Source organism: Pagrus major, chromosome 2 (genome assembly GCF_040436345.1).
Source record: "Pagrus major chromosome 2, Pma_NU_1.0".
Taxonomy (NCBI): domain Eukaryota; kingdom Metazoa; phylum Chordata; class Actinopteri; order Spariformes; family Sparidae; genus Pagrus; species Pagrus major.
In genome coordinates this window covers 32,004,635-32,016,915 of record NC_133216.1, presented here as the reverse complement: position 1 = coordinate 32,016,915, position 12,281 = coordinate 32,004,635, and positions in this window count along the sequence as shown.

Below are 12,281 nucleotides of genomic sequence, written 5' to 3'. Positions count from 1 at the left end.
AGGAATTTGTCTAGGTGAATAAGGTGCATACATTGAAGACAATAAACAATAAACAAACAGTGACTATAATAAATATAAAAAAGAAAAAATATTTCTAAAAAATTATGAAAAATAAAAGATGTACAAATTCTGCATTAATGTAATGCAAAGATTTCAAGGGCGGTGATGGGTTTGAGTGCCAGAGTGCAAGAGTTAGTGTCAGTGTCAGTGGGGGTGGGGGTCCCGGGACTTGTTGAGGATCCCAACTGCAAAGGGGAAGAAACTGTTCATATGGCGGGAGGTTTTGGTCCTGATGGACCGCAGCCTCCTGCCAGAGGGGAGGGTGTCAAAAAGGAAAAAAAATGGACTGTGAATATCCTGATCCGGATGATATATTAATTGATGCAATCATTGCAGGTGTGAGAGAAAAAAAGAGTGCAAGAAAGGCTGCTGGATAGAGGTGAGGAGCTGACACTGCCGAAAGCTATTGAAATTTCCCAGCAGTTTGAAATGTCACAAATGAAAATTGTCAAAGAAGCAAAGGTGTCTGTAGTGACTGTGAGACCCAAACATGCAACACCTAATAAGTATATGCACAAAGGACAGACAAAACCCACGCACCAGAAACAAACACCAGATAACAGGCAGAGGAGCTGCACAAGCTGTGGGAAAGATCCAGAGCATAAATGGAGCAAAGGAAAATGCCCAGCAAAGGGATCAGTGTGTTCATACTGCCACAAACCAAATCACTGGGTAGCTGTATGTCGCAAGCGTGCTGTCAGCACAGTGAATATTGAACCAGACCAGGATTCTTCAGAGGAGCAGATACTGAACATCAACCTTACGGAAGATGAGAGATCTGGGGATGATAAATGGACAGTAAACTTGGATATCCTGTCACAGGGAGTATTGTTTAGGATTGACACGGGCGCCAAGTGCAACACCCTAACTCTGGACAGGTACCAGTTGCTCATGCATGAAGGTGAGCTGAAACATTCCAATACTGTCCTACGCTCATACTCAAATCACAAGCTAAAGCCTGTTGCTGCAGTTGATCTTCTGCTAAAGTACAAAAAGTGTGAAGTGAGTGCAGAGTTTGAAATCATGGACATTGCTCAGGACAATGTGCTCAGTTGTGCTACAGTGGAGGCTCTGGGCCTGATTGCTCGTCTTCACTCAGTGCAAAAGACTGTTGAAAGAGACAAAATGTACAGCGTTAATGCCTTTACTCCAACACAGAGTGTATCTACAGGTCTGAATGAGTTTCCAGAGCTGACACGCACCACCGGAACCTTGCCAGGTACATACGCCATCAAGATCGATCTGGACGCCAGGGGTGTGGTCCATCCTGTCCGCCGCCAACCCGCCGCACTTAAAGCAAAGATTATAGAGAGGCTGCGTGAGATGGTGGAAGACGGCTACATTACAAAAGTTGGTCAACCTACTGAGTGGGTGAGTTCAATGGTAGCTGTAGTACGTAATGGCAAGATAAGAATCTGCATTGATCCAAGTGACTTAAAAAAGGTCATAAAGAGAGAGCACCACCCGATGCGCACCATAGAAGAGGTTGTGTCAACAATGCCTGGTGCTAAAGTGTTTTCAGTTCTGGATGCCAAATCAGGATTTCTCCAGATAAAACTGGATGAGGCTTCATCCCACCTCATGACCTTCAACACACCAATCGGGAGGTACCGATGGCTGAGGCTCCCATTTGGACTTAAATGCGCCCCTGAAATCTTTCAACGCATCATAGATGAGTCATAAGTGTCATGGATGACATCCTAGTGGCAGCCCCCTCAGTGGAGGAGCATGACACAATATTGCGCAAAGTAGTTGAGAGCCAACCAACGGTGCCATATGTGGGTCATCTGATAACTGCTGATGGGCTCAAGCCTGACCCAGCTAAAATCAAAGCAGTGCAGCACATGTCGCAACCAACTGACAAACAAGGTGCTCGCCGTTTTCTGGGCTTCGTCACCTACCTCTCAAAGTTCATACCGAACCTCAGTGAAGTGGACGCTCCACTACGTCAACTTCTAAAGAGTGATGTGGAGTTCGCGTGGCAACCACCGCAGCAGAAAGCCTTCGCCAGACTCAAGGAGTTGTGCATGGATCCACCAGTGCTACAGTTTTTCAACCCCGCAAAACCCGTGGAAATATTCTGTGATGCCAGCAGTAATGGATTAGGAGCTGTTCTCCTGCAGAATGGGCAGCCCATAGCCTTCTCGTCCAGGTCACTGACTGATGCAGAAACGCGCTATGCGCAAATTGAAAAAGAGATGCTCTCTATTGTCCATGCCTGTGCAAAGTTTCACAACTACATATTCAGCACGCATATCACAGTTTTCAACGACCACAAACCTCTCGAAGACATCTACAAAAAAATCACTTCTGTCCACTCCAATGCGCATCCAGAGGATGCGTTTTCGTCTGCAGTGGTACGACCTGACAGTTAAGTACAGGAGAGGAAAAGACATGGAGTTGCCCGACATGCTGTCCAGAGCACAGCTTTCAGAGTGCACGCCAGAGATCGATGGAGTAGAATGTGTCTCCATGCTCAGCTTTGTCTCAGTCAGCGACCAAAAATACACAGAACTGAAGGAGTGCACATAAGAGGAGCTAAGCCTTCTCCTACAGACAATTCAAAGTTGCTGGCCTGAATGCAGATGAGATGCACCCGTGCCTGTACAGCCGTACTGGGACTCAAGAAGTCAACTGGTTTCGTCTGACGGACTCATTTACAAAGGATTACGCATTGTGGTTCCCCCCACCATGCGGGAGCGTATGCTGAAACTCATTCACCAGTCTCATCTGGGATGGTGAAAAGCAAACAGTGAGCACGTGAAGTGCTTTACTGGCCAGGCATGAGTGCAGAAATTAAGGAGGCGGTCAGAAATTGCAGCAAGTGTGCTGACTTTCAAAACAAACTGCCCAGACATCCCCTGAAACCGACAGAGCTGCCATTTGAAGAGGTGGCATCAGATCTGTTTGAGTTTGATGGAAAACAGTACATTCTGCTTTTGGAATACTACTCAAAGTTCATTGAAGTGGATGAGCTAAAGGACATGAGAAGCCACACCGTCATAGAGACTCTTAAAGCTCAGTTTTCTAGACATGGTATCCCATCCTTGCTCCGGTCAGATAATGGCCGTCAGTACTCCTTAGAGGAGCTCAAAGACTTCTGTGAAAGCTATGGAATAGCACACAAAACATCTTCACCACACACGCCGCACTCAGATGGTGAAGCAGAGCGCGCAGTGCAAACAGTGAAGAAACTTTGGAGTAAAGCAACAGACAAACACCTTGCACTGATGGACTACAGAACTACTCCACATGAGTCAGTAGGTCTGTCACCTGCACAGCTGTTAATGGGCAAGAGACCTCGCAATAAGCTACCAGCTGCCATACAGTGCTCCTCAGTCCTACGTGGTGGAGTGTGGAGGCAAGCAGTACTGCCACAACAGCCAACATCTGCGCAGAAGCACAGCGGCAGCTAACAGTTCCCACCACTACGTGTGCGATGAACAATGGACTGACCCCCCAAGTCTGCCTGAGAAGGAGACACATCCTTCCTGCCCCCCTGAACTGCCCCACTCACCCCCCAAAGTGCCTGTGGGCCCCACTCAAGCTCAGCCACAGCGCACCACTAGGCTGGGTAGAGTTGTGAAGCCCCTGGATAGACTGACCCTGTAGCTGACTAAAGCTTGACAAGTTATGTTCATATTGAGAAAGTAAGAGCAAGTGAACTTTCCTCCTGGTTATGTGAAAAAAAAAAAAGATACAAGAAGTAATTGTATTTCTGTTCTGTTTATTTCTTCCTTGTTATTTTTCTTAAAAGCTGATATTACTGCATATATTGAACAATGCATGTTTAATGTCCGAGTTACAGAATTTCAGGTAACAAATGAGCAGTACTGAGTTGGTTTGAAGTTGAGTGAAATGCAGTAAAGTTTGTTTAATGTGTCTATTTTTTCTAAGGAGGGGAGATGTAACATATTGTGTTCATAAGCACCAGTGTTGATAACTGTGCCTGCAGTAGCCGTGTGACGTCATGACTCATGTATGCTCGCAGCACGGAAGTACAACACAGTTCAGCTCTATGCTCCTGTGTGGTTCTTTCAGCAATACATTACATGTTCTTTTGTAGCTGGGACAGAATATAAGCACTTATGTTGATTTTCACAACCAACAACAGAACACTTCTCGTTGCGCTTCGATATGGTGCTTTCGATAGCGTAATGGCAGATCTCCGAGACGGTAATGCTGTACCTGGTGGGTGGACACTGTGGGTGGGAATATTCAAATGATCAGTCAATGACGTCGGTGACCGATGCCGAATTTGACTCGCTCATCTGGAAACTGCAGGCAAGACACCGTCAGAAATCTGTATCTCACTCAAAAAAGCACAGATGGTTGTTTTTTTTCAAAGTTTTTATGCATGTGGCAGCACCATAGACCCAAAATAACACCCCAAATCCCAGAAAAAGTGAGTTTTTCATAATATGGGACAGATGGATTTTTACACATTAAGTTGTATGAAATGCATGCCAGTAGTATAGTGGATGCAAAGGTGTTACGTGTTCTTACCAAAAAAATAGTACAGGAGATATGAGGGGGTCACAAAACCAACAATTTCATGCTCCCCTCATGATGGGGTCACCATACCAACAAGTTTTGCTCTACAAAGTAACATGCGTGTGTTATGTTACACTATTTTATCAACAAACATCATCGCATATGTCAGACCCTTGGTTTCATGTCCCCCTCATGTCTCCTGTGCTATTTTTCTGGTAAGAAACGGGCGATAACTCGGAGCAGGAGATTAGTTAAACAATGTGACACCTTTGCATCCACTGTCTGTATTTCATACAACTTACTGTCCAAAAATCCAAACTATCCCTTTAACATTGTGCCCATTTCACATCTTTTACTTCCACCTTCCATTGGTGTTAAAAGAACAACACGGGCAGCAACATACAATGAATTAGAGCATGACACTCGATTCTGATTGTTCAATCACCAAAATTCTGCGGTGGTTATTTCTGGACAGATGACCGATGCAAATATTAATCACTGCTGCTCCATTGCTAGGGAAGCTATAGCATAGCAACCACAGCCCAAGACTGGGGAACAATCAGTTTACATTAGTATCATTAACATTAGTTATCAATATATTATCCCATACACATACATGTTCAAACATGTGATCTACAAACCTTACTGCACTTGTGAGTGGAGCATGTGTGATTCTTATCTTTTCGGATTTGGTAAACCTTCCTTCTTTATGATGAAGGGCACTGTGCCAATGGCAATGTTTTAATTTATATCTTTGTATTTATATATATGAGAAGAGGAGGAGAGCAAAGAAAACGATGAAGAAGAGGGGATCTCCTGCCAGGAAAGCCACCTGTCAGCTGTGCCTGGAACAACAGGCAGGGGGGAGCTTTTAACTGTGAGGAGTTTCTTACAGTGGGTGACGGGACAAGAACATCTGCCACTGATAGAAACCAAAAGTGAGACGTTCAAAATTTCAATCAGCTTTACCCATGACTGTCAAACCCACTACGGGGAACACAGCCTTTGCTTCACCACAGAAAACGTTTGTGCAACAGGGCTTACATTTCCCACACAGCACATTGAAACCTTTGAGGATTTTGAGAAAAACCTCACAACAGCCATCCATTTTGGATTTGACTTCAGTAGGCACTAAAATAGCCTATCAGCCTCTTTTACTTGAGGTGTGTTTTACCTCAGAGGAGGACACGAGTTCTCACGAGTTTTCCATCATGGCTCATTTTTTGGATTTCTTCTTCATTGAATTTTTAATCCAGATCTGCTTTCAATGTTTCACAACTCTTTTTACTAAAACCCCAAAATTTGCTAATGTTTGGTTTGTTGGCTGCAACAGCGCTGAGGACAGGAGACGGCACTTGACAGTTAAACACTCAAAACATTCTGATTAAGACCAAAAAGGCATTTAATTCAGTTTCATTGTATCTCATTAATATCCAAATTACAAACATTTTCAACAGATTTCCAAGGTGGAGGGGGTATGGAAAACGCTGCTACAGCAGTAAGGGAGCAGCATCGTAACGTTAAGCTATGGCAGTCAGCGGTCAGTTTGCAGACAAAGCAGCAACCACATACTCTCGACACAGGCGGTAAAGATTTCGGCTGTCAGTGTCTCCATTTTCATGGAGCAGCATCTGCATCTCCTCTAGCTGCCGATCATTCAGTGGACAATCAATTTCAGGGACCACTACCGCACCATCTACATCCTCTCCGAAGTCTGTGGCTACATCCCAGTCAATGGTCTGTCGTCCGTAGTCTGGTTCCTGAATATCCTGGAAATTGTAGAAGACAGAGTAACACACCATGTCTCATTCCATATCTACAGCAACACATGCAATGAGTTATCCTAAATGTTTTGGCTTTAGAGGCAGTTTTGTATAAAGTAACAAAAAAGCATACTTGAACAAATTGAGATATCAAGTTTCTGACAGCCACATAAGCAAAAATTACTTGAGTAAAAGTTTTGTAATGTTGGCTATTAAAAGTACCTAGTGCAAAACTAATTTTCTGGGAATAAACGTTATAGTTTAAGGTAAAGTTAAATGATACAAAACACTTTTGTTACTAATCTGATGGCTGATGAATGAAATTATTTTAAAGATGTGCTAGGCTGGCTAATTGATATAGAAGGTTGATGAGACTTAAAATTATGAGAATTAATAGAAAAACATAGATTCACAATCATTATTATGATTTAAATGTAAAAAAAAATAGGTCAAAGTCATACTTATAAGATGATTAAGTCCATGTTATAACTTTATTTGAACATGTACAGTAACCCCAAATTATGAGAAAAGGTTACAAATTGGAAGCAAAAACTACATATACGTATCTCACACTTTTGTCTTTTTATCTTATAACTCAATACTCATTACTTTAACTCTCAGAAATGGGCTTTAATAGATACAGCTTGTAATATGCAAACAATTTTTTTTAAATGAAACTGCATATTTTATCCCCAAAGTTGTAGTGGACTTGAAGTCATGAGGCAGAAAATTGAAATACTCCATTATAACGATGAAAAGTGCCTTGAGATGATATATGTTGTGATTTGGTGCCATATAAATAAAGCAAATGAAAATGCTGTACCCAAGTGAAGTACTTAAAGCAAATTTCTGTAACTTTTCACCTGAAAATAACGGTTAAGTAATTTAAAATAATTTGAATGGTACACTGGAGAATTGCAGTCATTTAAAAAGGAAAAGGTAACCTCAGGATTCTCCGGCTGGTCAACTGGTCTGAGCATCCTTCCTGCATGCCAGAGCTGTTCAGGAGTTTTGTTCCCTTCACTTCTGAGAGGGTGGTTGTTCCAGGCCTCGACAAAAGCCTCCAGGTCTGCCTTCAGTTTTGGAAAGAAGGTCATGTGCACAGCAAGAAGATCTTCTGTTGAGGACAGGGTAGTAGTAAATCACTACGTTTATAGGTGCACATCAAACACAGCCTATACAATTTAACATTAAGTACAGGGTTGCCTTTTGAAATTATTAATTAATCCATGATGGTTTTTCTAGTGTTTTTGTAACATTTTGATAATTCAAAAGTTAGAGATCTGCAATGAACCGTGATTCCATTAATGTTCATTACAGTAGCCCTGACATTTGTCAACCAATCTAATCCTGTTGAAACTTACCAATTTTACAAGGACTAGCATCATCTGTTTTTTACTCCAAATGACCCTTACCTTTGGAGGACACATTAAGAAGATGATCAGTTTCAAGGTTATGGAGATCACGGTAATATTTTGATGTGACACATGTCCTGACATCACGGCACAAGCGTTCAATCCTTCAAAGACAGAAATTAACATTATTTCAACCTCTTAATTGAAGCTTAAATATTACAGTGATGGGTGTGCTGTTCAGATTTAGCAGTGTGTTTTTGTTTTTTCACACCTTTTATTTACTCAGAGCTGGGATTTCCATTTTTATTGGTGCCATGTGTAATAAATTATGGCATATTTCATGTCAGAAACGACTTGTTTTTGGCTTTAGTGCAAGCATGGCAGTATTATCTTATTTTGCTGTATCTTGCACTTCTGCTTATACCGGGGCTCAGTCAGGTCAGATGAGTGTTGATCATCAGGTCAATTCGGTCAGCACCAACTCGAGTTTGGACAGGTAACAGCCTGAGAATCTCAGACCAATCCCAACACCAGGACAGGCGTGCAGAATTTGAAAATACCTTTCATTGTGGACACTTTTTCCAGACAGGAAACTTCTTCGGCCAGTTCCACGGATGGTGAACATGTGTCGTGCAATTTCCACATTCTCCACGCCTTGATCACTTCTTAACCTGAGGTGCAAGCACAAAGATGATTAAAATGTGTAGCAATCTGTCAGTAAGGAATAATGCACAGAACTCTAGCGCACAAAACTTGCAAAGTGCGCCTGGATAAGCTTGCACCTGGTCTACAAAATTACAGCCCAAGAAGTGACAGAGTATAAGAAATTACATTACTAAACCTTTAACACTACAATCCCAGATTACATGTTGAAATTCTGTCTAGTAATAGCCCACAACAAACATCCTGGTTTATCTGGAAACAGGAATCAAAGGCAGTGTGGACTGGGGCAACAAAATGAATGAAATCATGTTGACTCATCTGATATCTCCCCTCATTCACTCTCTACTTTGCTATCATCGTATGTGAACATGTTCTTCATGTCTTCAGTATGAGCAACATGGAAAACACCCTTGCATTTGATTGAAATGAATTTAATTTTAATTATTCATGCTTGGTACCAGTATTTAATGCTGAAGTTGTATTACAAACTGACTTATTTTAAATAGTCAAATATTAATATGGGGAAGCAAGCATTTTCTGACATGAGCAACAATGTGTTGCAGATATTATAGGAACTGGAAAGAATCCCAAGTGAGTCTCCTCGGTGCATTGATGCAGCAACTCTCCTCCACTGCACATGTATTCCAAGTGACTTCAGCCTCCCTTTCACCATGTGGTAGCCTGCTGCTGGCATTTCAGCTTTTATTTGTTGGACTGTCTCATCCAGCTCCTGGTCTGTAAAGTCTTGACCATACTGGCTGAAACACCCGGTAATTCTGCAATGCCTGAGCAATTCCTGTAAGGGCAGTACAAGTTCTGGGGAGATATTTACATGCCTTGACAGTGCTTCAAATAGATAGAGCTCTTGTCGACATGTGAACAGCAGGAAGTCCAAGTCAAGAGGTGCTCTTGAGAGAGCTGACTAACTTTTTTTTGAGCCTCGAAATCATCTCATGTCTTAGGATGCCCTGTTGACATGGAAAGCAGAACTTTAAAGATCGCATTAAAAATTATGATCCTTATTCACATAAAACATTTCATACATATAAAAAAGACAGAAGTTCATATCAGACAACACATGCCCTGTAAACACACATATGTAATGGGGTTTCAGGGAGTTGTTTTTCGGCCAATTCACTATATATTATCTCGCTTAGAACATGGCTTACTAGTAAATAACAATAAATAATATTAGTATTTCCGACCGCTATGTATGTTTTATTTAATGTTACATCATTAATTGTACGGTTTTATCAAACCAACTACCTTGATCCAATAACTCCCACCGTAAAGGGTGCTTTAACTGATGAACAGTGTCACACTCAAGCACAGACAACCGATTACTATCTTTCCCGTGTTTATTTTCACATGAGCATTCCTGCTACATACATGCCATGCTAACTAGCACCTGAACGGTAACCGTGCCGTTTGCCAGGTAATCAACAGCTCAGCTTCACCAGTCAAAACAACGGCATCAATATAAAAGAAGATCCGGCAGGTTATTACATCCGCCCCAAATAACCTACAGGGGGAGTTGCTACCACAAGAGGTCGCTATGAAATTAACAAATGTGGGACAACTTCACACCTCCCACTTGGGCTACTTGTCATTGACCAAGTAGGCCACAATAACTATTATTAATACAACAATGTAATACACAGAATATGCAAAACCTCTCAGGTGACAAAATAAATAAACAACATATAACTGTTCAGTGAAACAGATTTAGTCCAAGTCCCGCCTTCAAGTGCTCAAAGTTCCAGCACCTCTTAGGTACTTAGGGGAGCAAGCGACGCCCCCTCCTGCTCCTCTACTGGCAGTAACACCACCAGCCTCCTGACGTCTCTATGTAGGATGGTGGAAGGACACGGCTCCCTGTCCTTCCTTGCTTGGCACAGGCTGATGGGAAGGCTATGACAAATCCTCACCTTGACGTCTCGGACAACACCCTTTACGTCTGGACATGACTCCTCGACACGACCCAGCCTGAACCGACCCCGGAGGGCGTTTTGGTCCGCAACCCATACCAGGTCTCCGGCAACGACATTCCTGGCAGGGGAATGCCACTTTTGCCGAACGAACAGGTGAGGTCCTGCCAACTGGCTCCAACGTCTCCAAAACTTATCCACCTCCACCTGGACTGCTCGCAGACGACTGAACGGGTAGGTAGGGAATTCAAAACCCTGGGTGTCACCTCTGGGCCCCACCCGACCCAATAGCAACGAGTTCGGTGTCACAACGTCCACAGTCTCCTCCTGAACCTGAGCCCTGGCCCCGATTGGCCTCTCATTGGAAAGGTTGGCAGCCAGGAAGAGGAGGGTTTGGAACTCTAGGATGGTCAAGTCACCCTCCTCCCCAACACTGCTCAATGACCTCTTCAACACACGGACAGCTGCCTCCGCTGCCCCATTCCGATGTGGCGAGTCCGCAGGACTAAACTCCCACACCCAGTCAGTTCCAGCCACAACCGCTCTCCGTTGGACTTCCTCCTTGTTGATACCCGCCAGGAAGCTGTAGAGATCCTCCAGCGCAGGTCTGGCCCCCACGAAGTTGGTGCCCTGGTCGGACCAGAGCTTTTTGGGATGACCCCTTAGGGCGGTAAATCGCTGATAAGTTTTGATAAAGCCCTCAGTCGATAGATCCTCGACCAAATCTGCATGGATCGCTCTCGAGGCCATACAACTAAAGACCACGCCCCAGACCTTCTTCTTTGTGCGCCGCCTCACAACGTCCCTGACTGTGTATGGACCGAACAGGTCCAGCGTTGTGTACTCGAAAGGAGCCGCTGGCCCGGTGCATACAGAAGGGAGATTGCTCATTACTTGAGAGTATAACTTGGCTCTGCACTTCCGGCAATGCATACACGAGTCTACAACTTTGCGAGCAACTCTAGGGCCTTGCACCACCCAGGCTCTTTTCCTCATCCGAAGGAGGGTGCCGGCAACGCCTTCATGGTTGGCACGGTGGGCTTCCTCGGCAAGGAGGGTGCTGATCTGCTCCTTGTAGGGGATCAGCGGGACCCCAGGTCCCCCCTTGTCAACAGACTGGATCCGGCCGTGGCACAACAAGAGGCCCGTTGCACTGTCCTTGTTCACAACCAGACGGTTGAGTGTCGTCGTGGGGAAGGCCACACCAGTCTGGGCAGCGAGACATAAGTCCTTGAATGCCTCCTCTCGCTCCTGGACTGTGAGTACTGCCTCCCACTGTTCTTGCTCGCCGGTTCGATTTCTACCGAGTAACCAGGAGTGCACGGCTCTGCGGACGTATCCCACAGCCCCACAGAGTTTGGCTAGTGTAGCAAACCTCGACAGATTCACCTGTCCTACAAGAGCCGAACCCCAAAACCTCTTGGTACTGCAGGTACTAGGTGCTGTCGAAGAAGACCCTGTAGCAGCACCTGGCGAGGATCCCTTATTATCGACCGTAGGATGCCACGTGATCGCCGCTTCCCCGACCATGGCACCGACACCATTAGGACCACCTGAAGCAGACAACTTCTTTGCCTGGGCCCTTGTAATGACTGCGGAGAAAGCTTTCCTTTGGAGCTTACTCACGACCTCCCTGGTACCGGAGGCCACCTCTGCAGCAGACTTCATGGGCCATTCCTCCACCGCTCTGGTCAGGAACTCGGGACCTCTCTGCCACAGGGAGTCTGCTTCAAGCTGTTCAGGGGAACACCCTCTCGTGAGTAGATCGGCCACGTTGTACTGACTGGGGACCCACCACCAGTCTGTTGCCGGTCCGGCCTTCTGGACCTCACCAACACGGTTAGCGAAAAAAGTTTGGAACCCATAACTTTCCCGCTGGATGGCTCCCAACACAGTCTGGCTGTCGACGAAGTGGTACCACCTACCCACTTCCAACCGCCCATGCTTCAGTATGTACCCCTTCAGCCTGGCGGCAAAAACAGCTCCGCAGATCTCCGCTTTAACAGCGTCGCCCTTCT